The 15,000-nt window shown below is 41.4% G+C and overlaps 1 protein-coding gene across 2 annotated transcripts in view; it reads left to right on the top strand.

Moving 5' to 3' along the window:
• LOC135114775 (uncharacterized) overlaps positions 1–15,000 on the top strand; it is a 34,259-nt gene that overhangs the window by 14,484 nt on the left and 4,775 nt on the right. The window lies entirely within an intron of this gene.

Below are 15,000 nucleotides of genomic sequence, written 5' to 3'. Positions count from 1 at the left end.
TGAGTTCTGTTGGTTTACCTGTAAGGATTGGAAGCATCAAGGAATTATATATCTCTATGCCTCATATTTATAAAACATAATAAGAATGTTAACCTAGATTTTATTGTCACGCTTCTGGGGACGCGAAGAGATGACAAGTGAGCCAAACATAGGTCAGCTGTAGGCGGGGAGCAAGCACCAGCCAGGCATTGCTCCCTAACACACCAGAACAGTCATGACCCGTAACTTGCGAGAACGGAAACCACATAGACCGGTATTTTGAAACGCTCTGCTCTCACCACCACTATTAACCAAAGCCACAGACATGATTAATCTGGTTCTCGCGAGTGTTTATCATGCTAGTGATGCAGAAATCTTGTCACCCTACCACTAGAACCATAAAAGCAACCTTGAAAACCCGTGTAACTTCAGCTATAGGCTTTTGAACGTAGTGGAGGTGCGGCGCGGAAATGTTCAGAATATGTTCCGTATATCGCACACCCTCCCGTGACCGTATGAGGAGGCAGGAAGGTGGAGTTTGTGTACCAACGCCTCCCATCCACGTCCATTTGATTTAGCCCTCCACCTTTGACATTTCTTTGTCTCCTACTCTTAAACGCAATGACGCTCTCAGCAGGACTGTTTTCAAAGACCGCATGAGTGATTAGCCGGGTTCTCATCTGTACTTTTCTCTTCACTACGCAGAATTCTTGTCTAGCTATCGGCAGAATCATGAAAGCACCACTGGAAGCTCCGATTATTTCAGATGAGCTTCCTGGAAGTTTTGGAGATAAGATATGATGCTTGAGAATGTAGTGGTTTATCTTTCGTCGTGACAGTCTTCCAGTTTTCTTTTCTTTTTTTTTATTCGGAAGATAATCCAAGGAAAACGCAGAAAAATAAATAGTTAAAAATCCTGTTCATAACGTCACTCCCACAAAAAATAAATAGATAAACTAGTACAGAAAGTACAGAAACTAAGAGAACGGTCAGTTGTGCTTTTAAGGAGTTTTGATGCGCCTCTCCAGCCCCTTGCCTTACCATACCACCGTGTGACTCTCCACGTGTGGCGCTGTCTTGCCCTCCATTAACCCTTGAACCACTAATGACAGTGTGATACTTGCTTCATTTAACCCTCAACGCTACTGAGCAAACAGTGAATTATATGGAGTAAAATATTTTATCCGTGACCATTTTTGCTGTCAGTGCTGTCTTCTATAACTACACTCTGCTTACATGGGAGGAATTGCTTGAATAGAAAATGTAGAAGGGTGAATAAGAAGAGTGATAATATTGAGGTTGAGAGAAGTGATATGAGAGGGCGTGACAAGATAAGAATAAGCAACGGGAGGTGAAATGCTTGGTTATAAAGACTCCATATATTGCTTTTAGTGCTGCGAATTAGTGCATACCGTAGTGAAAGGGTTAAGCTTGAGGGAAAACGTTAAGACATAGGAGTGTCAGATGATACTCGCCTTGTGACCACGACTGCGCCACAACGTCATATTACTCGGACCTAGAGGAGAAGCCAAAGCAGTCAAAGGGTTACCTAAGACTCTCCTTCCTTATTGGTAGAGCTCGAGTGTAGAGTTATTAAGAGGATCAGCGACGCCCCTCAGGTCTTATAAGAGGACACACTTAACTCCTCACAATCCCTCCCCCTCCAGGCAGTGTAGAGGCAGAGGTGTCCTCAGCACAGGCTCTCACCGCGAGTAGCAAGCAGAGGAAGACTTTAATCAAACTATCAATGTATATCGCAGTATTTACACACGTACTGTATTGTGACGTGTATAGCTGTATTTTTAGAGGCAACAAGTAGTGTCAGCAGCCCCACGTCACGAAGCAGGGGAAGGCTGAAATCAAACTGTCAATGAATATCCTGTATTTTTAATTTACGTACAGCACTTTACCGTATTCAGGCGTGTATGACTAACTGTACTTTATAGAGGCAAAGTGAAGTAATTTCCTGAGTCCCACGTCACGAATGGGAAGCAGACGAAGGCTTAAATCAAACTGAATCCCAATGTATATCCAGTAATTTCCACTCACGTACCATATTTATACGTGTATAACTAATTGTACTTTATAGAAACAAACCAACGTAATATCCTCAGCCCTTCACGAATAGGAAGTAGACGAAGATTGAAATAAAACTCAATTTTAATATGTGATCCAGTATTGCCACTCTCGTACTATATTTAAATGTGAATAACTCATTTATTTACTTATATGGGCAAACAGAAGTAATATCATCAGTCCTTCACCACGATTAGGACACAGAGGAAGGCTAAAATCAAACCTCAGTGTATATCGCAGTATTGTCAATACAAGTATCATACCCACACGTGTATAACTATAGATCATCCCGTGTCCCGGCAGAGCATTGTTCCTGGCATGGGATCACCTGGCGTGTCGCATTCACAGCGGCGCCTCTTTAGCCTGAGTCTATAGGGATGCCTTCCAAGTGGGGTGGTTGCAATGATGTCTATATATACTATATTACACCTATCTGTACCCATCACTCATTATCTCCTATCCTCTAAGCCTTATGCCTATTTATCTATATCTATCACTCTAGTTATCTGTTATCTAAGCCTCATCTAAAATTCACATATCTATCTATCTATATCTATTACTCTAGTTATCTGTCCTCTAAGCCTTACCTAAAATTTACATACCTATCTATCTATATCTATTACTGTAGTTATCTGCTCTCTAAGCCTTACCTTAACTTTACATATCCATCTATTTATATCTGTCGCTCTAGTTATCTGTCCTCCAAGGTCTATATAAAGTTCACATACCTATCTGTCTGTATCTAACATTCTACTTATCCTTGTCCTGTAACACTCATACAGTTTCTGAGATTTTAATACGACTTTAAATTTCACGAGTGTCTTCTAAGGCTAAACTCCTCGAAAGACTGAAGGTTTTGTCTGCAAGTATTTTGTTTAGGAAGGTTTTAGAGGTTATGAAAACGAAAAAAAATAAAGTAAATAGATAAATCATCCTGTCGTATCATACCGTGGTCTTTAAATCTTACCAGTATCTTCTAATCTCTATCTGAAAAGGCTTTATTGATTATGAAAGCGACCTGAAATCCACTTATCTTACCTAATCTTATGACAGCTACCTTAAATCTTATAATGGCCCTCTAAGCTTCATCTGGAAAGGCTACAAATGCTATGAGAGTGACACAAAAGAAAAAAAATGTTATAATCTTTCCCCTTTACGTCTCTTGTTCCAGTGTCACGTGTTTGCATCATCGTGTTATTCTCCTAATTCTCCTTAATCGTCGTTTTCTTTAGTCCTACAGTGCCACATCAGTCAGGTATCTGGCACTGTTCTGGCACTAATTGAGTATTCCCCGTTTTCACTTTGCCGTGGTATTTTATTTATTTATTTATTTATTTATTTATTTATTTTATTTATTTATTTATTTATTTGTTTATTTATTTATTTATTTATTTATTTTGCTTTTACTGTCTCTTTTTGTCTTTAGTGCTACATAAATGTGATATCTGGCACTGTTTTGGCACTTCTCTGATCATCTATTTCACGTGTTCGCATTACCGTGTTACTTCATTTTATCTTACTATTTTATTTATTTATTTATTTATTTTTTAGTTTTGCCGCCTTCCTTTGTCTTTAGTGCCACTTGAATCTGACATCTGGCACTGTTTTGGCACCTCTCTGATTAACTCCCACATATTCGCATTACCGTGTTATTCTTTTCACTTTTGCCGCCTTCCCTTGTCTTCAGTGCCACTTGGCCCTCTGACACCTGGCACTGGTTTGTCTCAAGCTGCCACGTGTTCGCCTCAGATACGCACTCGTTCCGTCTTCCCGTGTGAAACGTTCGGTATTTCTTGTTATCATGTCTTTAAATACAAGTTAATCTCACTCGGTCTCTGTATAACCTGCCATGATGAACGTAGCCTCTTTAAGCATGAAGGAGGCTGATGAAGCCACAAAAAGAGAGAGAGAGAGAGAGAGAAAAAAAAAATGAGAGGCCGCTATGTTGCAGCTCTCTCTCTCTCTCTCTCTCTCTCTCTCTTTCTTCCTCCCCTTTCAAAAGTCATTCAGGATTTACTCAAATGAAGTAAAAAGTCACGTTAATGGTGTCACACTGTCATTACTAAAGGGGCAACAGACAAGGAGAAAATTTTGAGGGAGTAAAAAATAAATAAATAAATAACTCAGAAGCAATGGGGAAATTTTGGTGACTCCTAAAATTCTTAAAACTAGTATCACGTGATTTTATAGCTAAAAAAGTATTCGAAAGAACTGAGTAAAGTCTGAAACCACTACGGAAAACAGACGCCAAAATATTAGGAAAGATCCGGTCATTCCTAAACTGCCAAAAAAATTTAAGCATTGTAACTTTAGAGAAAACACTCAGAAACGGTGGGAGAGATTTGCTCACCCCTAAAACATGACCACTTAGGGAAAAACAAACTCAGCACTTGGGAATATCTACTCATCCCTAAACGCCCCCCCCCCAAAAAAAAAAAAATATATATAAGTAAATAAAATAGATGAAAAATATAAGCATTGTAACTAAGGAAAAACAAACTCAGAAATGTAACCACTTTAGGGAAAAAAAAAAAGAAAAAAACAGCACTAGGAAATATCAACTTATCCCTAACCCCCAGAAAACAATAAAATATTGTGACTTGAGCAGCACTTCATAGAGATAAATAATTCCTTGAGTCTTCCCTTGAATATTCCTGCTTGTGTATTTAGATTACGTCATATGGATCTGAAGAATGTTTTGACACTCTCTCTCTCTCTCTCTCTCTCTCTCTCTCTCTCTCTCTCTCTCTCTCTCTCTCTCTCTCTCTCTCTCTCTCTCTCTCTCTCTCTCTCTCTCTCTCTCTCTCTCTCTCTCTCTCTCTCTCGTTATTGTTGTTGTTGCTATTTATAACCACCAATAGTAACTCCACCTTCCCCTTCGGCGGTGGAAAGTGTGAAGTGGAAGTAATATATTTCGAGGAGGAGCAGGAGGTGGAGGAAAAAGAGGAGGTTAGGTGCAGGATGTGTGTGGAGGGGAGGTGTGTGGTAGGGAGGCATGGGAGTTGTTGTAAAAGGGAGGAAGGGTGAAGAAGGGAGGAGGTTTTTTTTGGCTTGCTAAAGGGGGAGATTAGGGTGTGGTGCTGTGTGTGTGTGTGTGTGTGTGTGTGTGTGTGTGTGTGTGTGTGTGTGTGTGTGTGTGTGTGTGTGTGTGTGTGTGTGGAGGGGGTAAGTTAAATTACGTGTGTGTGAATATTTCATTTCCCGCGAGAGAGAGAGAGAGAGAGAGAGAGAGAGAGAGAGAGAGAGAGAGAGAGAGAGAGAGAGAGAGAGAGAGAGAGAGAGACTAACTGAACTCATTATATTTCTAAACTAAAATTGAGAATCCTGTGTTGCAATTTGCATATCCGTAATAATTCTCCCAGTGTGGTGTGTTAACGTGTGTTAACGTTGTGGAAAAAAAAGAAAAAAAAAACATCCTTAACCAGATAAAAGGCGACACACACACACACACACACACACACACACACACACACACACACACACACACACACACACACACACACACAGAGCATCATCACTTATTTATTCCTTTGTAAGCCTAACCTACCAGACAGTGAGGGATTGACTTACAGATTAGCAAGGCTCTGTGTCGTATCTTTACCTGGCTGTACTAAAACGATAGAGACAAGAAGAAAATTATATCATGGTTGACAAAGTTGAGTGTTAACATGATACGAACGAACACAATAGGATTAATTTATAGAGTACCAAAGCTCTATTTTCCTAACCTGCCTTTACTTAAACGGTATAGACAAGAAGGAAGTTGAGTAGTGCGTGCCTTGGCTCTAGGTGTTAACAGGAACAGTAAAAAGGTTAATATCACAGATCCAGAAAAGGAGACTCAATGTCTTCACTGTTAACGTACAAAGTTGCTTCACGATCACACATAGGAAGCGGACGCATTTAATATTTGAGACGAGATATTATATATTTGCCATTTCTCACTGCAGCGGAATTAGTGAGAACATGATTTTTTTTACCTTATGTGTTGTCATTTACTTTAACGTGGTGTTGCCGTCATGTCAAATTGCTTCCTTTAAATTTTGATTCCGTTTATACATGATTTCTTTTTGAAGCAGATGTCATATGCACTGTTGTATTTTGTTTAGATTTACTGTTTTTCTTTTATATATATATATATATATATATATATATATATATATATATATATATATATATATATATATATATATATATATATATATATATATATATATATATATATATATATATATATCGTTTTATTTAATTGTTTACTTTATATCAAAGTTTCCTGCTCTTACCATTCTTTAATTCAGCGCTTTATGACTTTTTTTTCTATCAGATTTATTCAAGCAATTATTCCTTAAGTAACAATAGTAAATTAAATTAAGTCATTCATCTTTAATTAACAACAAGCAAAAAATTAATTCCCACATTATATTATTATCACAGTGAACTGTTTTCTTCACTTCCCGTCCTTTCTTTCAATCTAAAATACAACCCTTACTTTAACACCACCACCATGACTCACCTGTCCTTCACCTTACCCTAAAACAAGCATCCCTTCCTTAAACAACAACAAAATAAACCTGTCCATACATCACTGTACAAATAAACCACTATACTTTCCATCCTTATCACCATTATCACCCACAAGTCATTCGCAACGTTAAACCAACAAGTCCTTCCTTAAACAGCAAAAGAAACACACATGTACATTTTCCACACCAACCAGTTCCGAGTTAGTCACCTTCCCTGCCTTTGTGCGCCTCTGTAGACAAGCGAGGGTCGGGAGAAGGGGGACCAGACTCAAGGGGCGACGGGAGGGTGGCGAGGGCGCGGCTTACCCCTTCTTTGTTTGGGGTGAGAGGTGGTGGTGGTGGTGGTGGTGGTGGTGGTGGTGGGGTGGGGTGGACGTGCATGAGGGAGGTGGGGGTGTTGGGGTGTTTAGTTTGGTTTTTGGACTGTGTGATGGCTACTCTTGTTTCGATGCGAGAGAGAGAGAGAGAGAGAGAGAGAGAGAGAGAGAGAGAGAGAGAGAGAGAGAGAGAGAGAGAGAATTTCTACGAATGAGTTTTTACACATTTTATTTTAACAATTTCCAGTGCGTTTTATTTATTTATTTTTTATCAACATTTTACCGGAGAAAAATCTGCTAACAAATGGATATTAGTCATTAGTATATTGAGAGAGAGAGAGAGAGAGAGAGAGAGAGAGAGAGAGAGAGAGAGAGAGAGAGAGAGAGAGAGAGAGAGAGAGAGAGAGATTACAAGTTGACCAGTTTCTCCTTTTAGAATACTAAACTCACAGAGCCAAAGAAAACCACCAAATACCAATACCAATCTTTTCCAGTAGTTTTCCCTCACAAATCTTGCATAGGAACGAAAATGGAAGCATAGTGACTAACGTGCATTAGAAAGATGAACGCCACGAAGCAAATAGAGACGAGAGTAGCTTGTGTTGTGGAGAAAGTTAAAAGGAGACTCGATTGATTGACTATTGGCGCAGGAAATGTTATATGGCGAGGTTGCGAGGCGTGAAGACACAATGCAGGTAACACACAGATGACGTTCCCGTGTATAACAATGACCACAATAGTGATAAAAGGCATGTAAAAACCATTGCGGCACTAGTAGCGGAAGTTAGAGTGTGGAGGGCCGAGGAGTGAAAGTGAGAGTTGAGTGAGTGGATGAGTGAGTGAATGAGGGAGTGAGGGAGAAAGAACTGGTGGGAGGAATAACCTTCACTTCACTTCCACGCTATTGAATATATTGTTGTGTGCCGCGTGCTGGGAAATACCTACTAACACACACACACACACACACACACACACACACACACCACACGTAGGATCATAGCAAACAAACTTTCCCTTAAATAAAAATAAATAAATAAAAAGTAATAATAGTAATGATAATAATGATAAAATCAGAGAGAGAGAGAGAGAGAGAGAGAGAGAGAGAGAGAGAGAGAGAGAGAGAGAGAGAGAGACTGACTGACTGACTGACTGACTGGCTGGCTGACTGACTCACCCCAGTACACCAGAAGATACAGTTGCCACATATGGGTGTCGTCAAGGATCAGGGAAGGGAGGAGGATCACGTTGAGGGAAAGATGAGAAAGGTCACTGGCTGGGCGTTGCGTCGAGCTGCTTCTTACTTTAACAGGGCCTTGCGAGCTCGGGGCTTAGCTGGCTGCCGGCTGTCACATGGAGGGGGTACTTGTGAACACCTCTATAGAGATTGGTATTTACAATGGGTTTGTTTGTTCACATTTTTTTTCTTTGTTATTTATTTATTTATTTATTTATTTATTTATTTATTTATTTATGTATATGTATGTATGCACTACTCTTTTGTAGGGATTGGTGTCTCAGTGGCTCTTTTTATTCCTATTTTTGTTTGTTATTTATATATTTATTTATTCATTTATTTATTCATTCATCTACTTATCCATTAATTCATTCATTCATTTGTTTGTTTGTTTGTTTGTTTGTTTGTTTGTTTGTTTTTTTACCTGTTTATTTACTTTTTTGTTCACCTATCTATCTATTTCCTTGTTTGTTTATTTTTTCATTAATTTCTGTTACCCTTACAAAAAAAAAAAAAAACTGACATCAGTAGGAGTTTAGGACTTAACATCATTAACCAGTCAAGGGGTTCTTCTAATTGGACATCATCAGTTTGTAAAGGAGTACAAACTGTAGGACATCAAACGAGGACAGGACATTAGTAAGGAGAACAGAATGTTACCAGCTAGTAAAGGAGTGGGACATCATGCAGAGTATTAGGACATCATATCAAGAAGCAGAGCACCGAGTATAGAAATAAAACATCTTATAAAGCAATATGACCTTGATTAAATGAATAGGGCATTGTGTAAAGGATTAGGACATCAAACAAAGGACCGGGGCATCAAAAAAGCTTAGAACACCAAGTAAAAGAATACGACACCAAATAAAGGAATAGGACTGAGTAAATGAACACCATACAACTTCATATTATAGATTAGATCACAAAGAGCAAGTAAACCAATATGGACATGAAGTAAAGGACCAAACGACATGCAAAAAGTATATGACACTAGTAAACCAGCTGGAACGTGAAAGAAAGAACCAAACATGCATGCAGGATTAATAGGAAGACCAGTAAACCAATAAATAAGAGAGCAGGGCGCGCCATGGAGTTACAGAAGCGATGAGTGGTGCGCAGGCAAGGAAAAAGTAGAAAGTAAAGAACAGGAGCTTTGTGAAACTCGATAAGAGACAGGATGCGTGTGGATATTCTCCGCTTCCAGGAACAGGTGGAACGGAACACGTGCAGGTGGAATAGAACACAGGGAGAGACTGGTGGAAAGGAACACATGGGGGAAACAGGTGGAACGGAACGCTAGAGGGAAATAGGAGCAAATAGGAACGCTGGGGAGGGAAGAGCTACTGGTGGAACGGAACACTGGGGGAAACAGCTAGAGGTGGAACGGAACAGAGGGGGAAACGGAAGCAGGTGGAATGAAAGAGAGGGAGAAATAGGTGGAGGTAGAGTGGAATAGAGAGGAAAAACAGGAGCAAATAGAGTGGAACCAAGAGGGAAACAGGTACACAAGTAAAAAAGAAAAATAGGAAATAAACAGGTAGAAACATAACGAAGATAAACACACACACACACACACACACACACACACACACACACACACACACACACACACACACACACACACACACACACACACACACACAGAGAGAGAGAGAGAGAGAGAGAGATGAAAATAAACAAAAACAAAAGAAAACAAGCAACTTACCAGGAAAACTTAGGATTGAATTAAAGAAAATGAGAAAGCAAAATTGCAACACTAATAGATAAGTTACGAAAAGAGCGCAAGATTACAACGAAATCAGACGAAAGGAGATAACACGCAAGAGAGAAAAAAAAATGTTGCAAGAATGACATCTTTTCCGTAAATTCAGTCGGGTTTCGTCTTTTTTTTTTTTTTGCATCCAAAGTTTTATCGAAAGCTTCCGAGATTAGACAACTGAAAACTTATTCAGAGAGGAGAAAAAAAAAAAAGTGAACAGCGGCCAATGATAGTTAGTCTTTTGCTTCATTTTGAGTCGTAAGATTAAAATAGATTCTTAGTATTAGGAATCTTTGGGAATAGTGATTAGTTGTGCTGCTACTGGTACTACTATTACTCCTACTACTACTACTGCTCCTTCTATTTCTGCTTCCTCCTCTCCTCTCCTCTCCTCTCCTCTCCTCTCTTCTCCTCTCCTCTCCACTCCACTTCACTCCTCTTTTCTTCTTCTTCTTCTTCTTCTTCTTCTTCTTCTTCTTCTTCTTCTTCTTCTTCTTCTTCTTCTTTTACTACTACTACTACTACTACTACTACTACTACCACCACTACCCCTACCTCAACCCCTACCTCAACCCTTACCACCACCACCACCACACAACAACAACAACAACAACATCATAAAGAAATCAGGTATACCCATTAATCACTCGGTGACAGCTGGTCAGGTAGCACAGCCAGGTGTACCACAGGTGCCAGAAATGTGAAGCATACATGTGGCAAACTAAAGGCGAGAACATTTCCACCTCCAGAAGAGATGAAGGGAGATAAGAAAGAAAGGCGTATTTAGACATAATGAACGGAAACCCCGCCCTGCCAGCCTCCCCCTCCGCCTTCCTATTTATAAGAACAATAGTGCAAGAGTCAGCAGAACCTTGAGTAGCTGAGTGTAGATCTTCTGAGAGTCAAGGCTAAGGAGTGAGGGGAGGGAAGCTGTGAGAGTGAAAAAGAGGTGCAAGAAAAACTTGAATTGCAGATGTAGTGTGTGTGTGTGTGTGTGTGTGTGTGTGTGTGTGAGAGAGAGAGAGAGAGAGAGAGAGAGAGAGAGAGAGAGAGAGAGAGAGAGAGAGAGAGAGAGGGTGACACTTAGACTCATAGCTTGTAGTTCAAGAATCATAACACCTATTTTCCTTCACTTGTGTCACTTAAATGTTGTTCCACCACCACCACACATCACCACACACACACACACACACACACACACACACACACACACACACACACACACACACACACACCACACACACACCACACACACACACACACACACACACACACACACACACACACACACACATACACCACAACATTACTAACACTAACGCACACTGCCTCCACCACACACCTTCACCACCACACACCAGAAGTCATCACCACTCACCACATCACTGTTACACATCACCACACACCACCAATACTTCCTCCTCCTGTACTTTCTAAAACACACACATCACTGCACTACGGCAACCCACTGCAATAAAACACCACAACCACGGCCCACTCCCTCAACACCACAACACCACAACACCATGAGCACTGTAACACCACTAACAGTCACCATAGCAACACCAGTACATTAAACATCATAACTCCACATTAACACCAGGAAGATAGAAAACCCATCATCACCACACAGTAACACAAACGCAGACTGACACAAAACACCACAGCAGCAATACATCACACAGCACAACGCCGCATCAGCACCACAAAGATAGGAAAGCCACCATCACAATTAACATCATCACTACTGTTACTTATCTCGAACACTACAAACGCTGAACTTTTTATACATAACAGCACGTGCAACACAGCACAAGTAACAGCATGAAGGCAATTGATTCACGGCACAGTAATAAATTTCTCACGTTTACCTGTCGCCTTTTGCAAGCACCGTTATGTACATGATTTAAACCTGCAATTTTAGCACGCATTGTCAAGAGTGAGAGAGAAATAAAGAGGAGAGGGAGGAACAGAAAGAGAGTAGGGATAGAAGACTTTTTTGTTCCTTCTTTCTCTCTCTTATTCTCTCTCTGTGTGTGTGTGTGTGTGTGTGTGTGTTCCGTATCTTATTCTCCTCTCTTTCCTCCCTCGGGCGAATACCTCCACATATTTCCCCTCCATTGTCTCATTCTCTCCAGCCCTCTCCTCCCCTCCTCCTCCGAAACCTGCACTCTTGAAAGACCCCTTCATCCCCCCTCCTCGAGATCCTCTCCTCTCCCTCTCCCTTATCTCCTCTTCTCACCTTCACTGCCTCCCCCAGCCTCTCCCTCCTAAGCCGGCGCCCCAGGGAGCTCAAGATGCCTTCTCGCGGCCCACAAACAGTCGTAATACAACTTAAGACCCGCCGAACCAGCTACTTAGGTCTCCCCTTCGAGTTATGGGTTTGCTTCACTGTTTGGCGAAACACCGGAGCACGCTCGATAAGATTAAGCTTTTTGTTCCTGTTTCTACTTTTTCGGTTGATGCGAAAGTTTATATCTGAGTAAAGTTTTATGAAGTTTTTATGAAGTTTTATGAAGGTCGGGTCTTAAACGAAACGAAGCTTTGTTTTATTGATTCGCGAGGTTCATAAGGTTCGTTCAGCTGCTTTGTGAATTTAATTTTTTGTATCAACAGGTAATATTCAAGGAAAGTTTTATAAAGTTTACACGAAATTCAAGTCTTAGACGAAGCTTTGTTTCAGTTGATTCGCGAGCACCGCGAGACTCGTCTGCCTTCACGGATCTCAGTTTACGATTTAGGGATTCGAGGCTACAATATGATTTACACATGGCGAGATTTGAGTTTACACAGAGCACCAATCGTAGGAGTATGCACTAATATCTATACTGAAGTTATTGAAGTTTGCTCAGAAGTGATGGAAGGTTTGCCATTTGCATGCGACCGAGAGTGTGTGTGTGTGTGTGTGTGTGTGTGTGTGTGTGTGTGTGTGTGTGTGTGTGTGTGTGTGTGTGTGTGTGTGTGTGTGTGTGTGTTTGCGGCTGGGACGCTATTAACTGCGTAATGCGATGCTGCTTGACGGAAATGGTGTTCGTGATCCTCCTGACCCGTGTGTGTGTGCGTGTGTGTGTGTGTGTGTGTTACAAGTGGATAGAAGCAGACAAGTATTTAATTTAAATATGTATTAAACATAAACATATTAAAAGTAAACATATTTCATTTAAACTGTGATTTAATATACATATTAAAAAAAAATAATAATGTGTAATAGTCGTTAGTAGTAGTAGTAGTAGTAGTAGTAGTAGTAGTAGTAGTAGTAGTAGTAGTAGTAGTAGTAGTAGCAGCATAAAAACGTGATGAGAGAGAGAGAGAGAGAGAGAGAGAGAGAGAGAGAGAGAGAGAGAGAGAGAGAGAGAGAGAGAGACCCACATCACAAACTCAACTTGAAAAAGAAAAAAAATAAAATAAAGAAAAGAAAAAAAACACGTAACCCACAAATTCCTACGAAGCCCAACCGCCACTCCCGTCACCTCAACAGCCAAACATCCCTCAAGAAACTTTTAATTACCTCATGTTTACCCAATTAACCCCATCACCGCCATCGCCACCACCACCACCACCACCACCACCACGACTCTTAAACCATCACACATATTACCCAACACCATAAAAAACAGTGACGCAATGACATGACGGATGCCTGCCTGAGGACCTGCGTGAAACACTTCTACGCTGCATCTCCACTACATTCAAAAGACTCTAGTTGAAGTGACACAGGTTTTTAAGAGTGTTTATACTGTTCTATTGACAGATTAATGAAGTTTCAACATTATTAACAGGAGAAACAGTCCTGAGAGCCTAGGTAATCATTACTGTGGCCTTTGAAAATAGTCATGGTGAGATAGCCAAGCCTTTCTGAATACGGGAGTGTGTCCTAAGGTAGCGGGGACGAGGTGAGGGAGACTGCCAGAGCGCGGCGTGGCGAGTGAAGTTCGGCGCCGCGCGGTTGGTCTCCTCAGTGGGGTAGAAGCCGCAGTGAGGTTCGGGTGTGAGCGCACGGTGCCTCCTTCCCCGCGACCTGCCAGTGAGTGAGCGCAGAGCCAACGACCTCAAGTTAACAGGGTTCATGATCTCGTGGCATTAAAAGCACATTCAGAAGCGAGAGGTGACGGCCCGCTAATGTGCTTGCCCTCTACACGACCTGCTAGAAAAGGTAGAGAGTCTTGTGTACTAGAAAACTGGACACTAGTTAGACGTCTCTGGAGATCGTAAAAACGAGAGCGTCCTCGCGTTTTCTATCAGCTGAGACTTGTGACCCATTTTTTGTTAGGGGAAAAAGAAAACGTAATTGGAAACATGAAGAACGTGTGCTTCATCGCGGAACGGTGAACGAGCGCTCGTGCAGAGACAGAACGTAACTCAAACGCTTACAAACTTGAACGCCAGTCATTGGAACCGTTAAATCTTTGGAGCCTCAGGAAATGAACTGTTCTTAGAGTGACTGGCCATGGTGACTGGGCGTGTTTGTGTGTTTGGCAGTGTGTGTCGTGGGTCGGTAACTGTGATGCTTGCCTGTGGTGCTGCTACAGTGCTGAGTGTGGCGGAGTGGAGTGAAGTACGGCCGGTGGTGTTGTGGTGGATGCGGTCGAGATGCTATGTGTGTGTGTGTGTGTTTGATTTGATGTTGTAAGACTGGTTGAGTGTATGAAGCGGAAAGGAGTGGATGTATGAGGTGGAAGGCAGTGAATGTGAGGTGGAAGGCAGTGGATGTGTGAGGTGGAAAAGAGTGGATGTATGAAGTGGAAGGCAGTGGATGTATGATGTGGAAGAGGGTGGAGTGATGAATTCAGAGGGAGTGGAGGGAAAGTTGATTATAAAGTGGAAGCTACAGTCAGGGGGCGTGGAGGAGAGAAGACGGTGGATCAGTGATGTGGTTGAAACTAGTGTGGAGTTTTTTTTTAGGGAGAGTGGAGAGAAAGAGAGAGAGAGTGGATTGGGCAGCAGGTGAGAGTTGATACACCTGTACACACGTGCCCAGGTGTACCGTTGAATACTAGTCGCTGCCCTACCTGTGTGTGTGTGTACCTGTGTATTGTGTTAATTGAACCTGTGTGTCAGTATCCTACCGTTAATTCCTTCCATCCCTCCATCTCTCCCTCCCTCCCTCCCTCC

The sequence above is a fragment of the Scylla paramamosain genome, chromosome 28 (assembly GCF_035594125.1).
Source record: "Scylla paramamosain isolate STU-SP2022 chromosome 28, ASM3559412v1, whole genome shotgun sequence".
NCBI classification, from domain to species: domain Eukaryota; kingdom Metazoa; phylum Arthropoda; class Malacostraca; order Decapoda; family Portunidae; genus Scylla; species Scylla paramamosain.
Note: the sequence above shows the minus strand (reverse complement) of the source record. Positions and strands in the feature narration are given on the sequence as shown.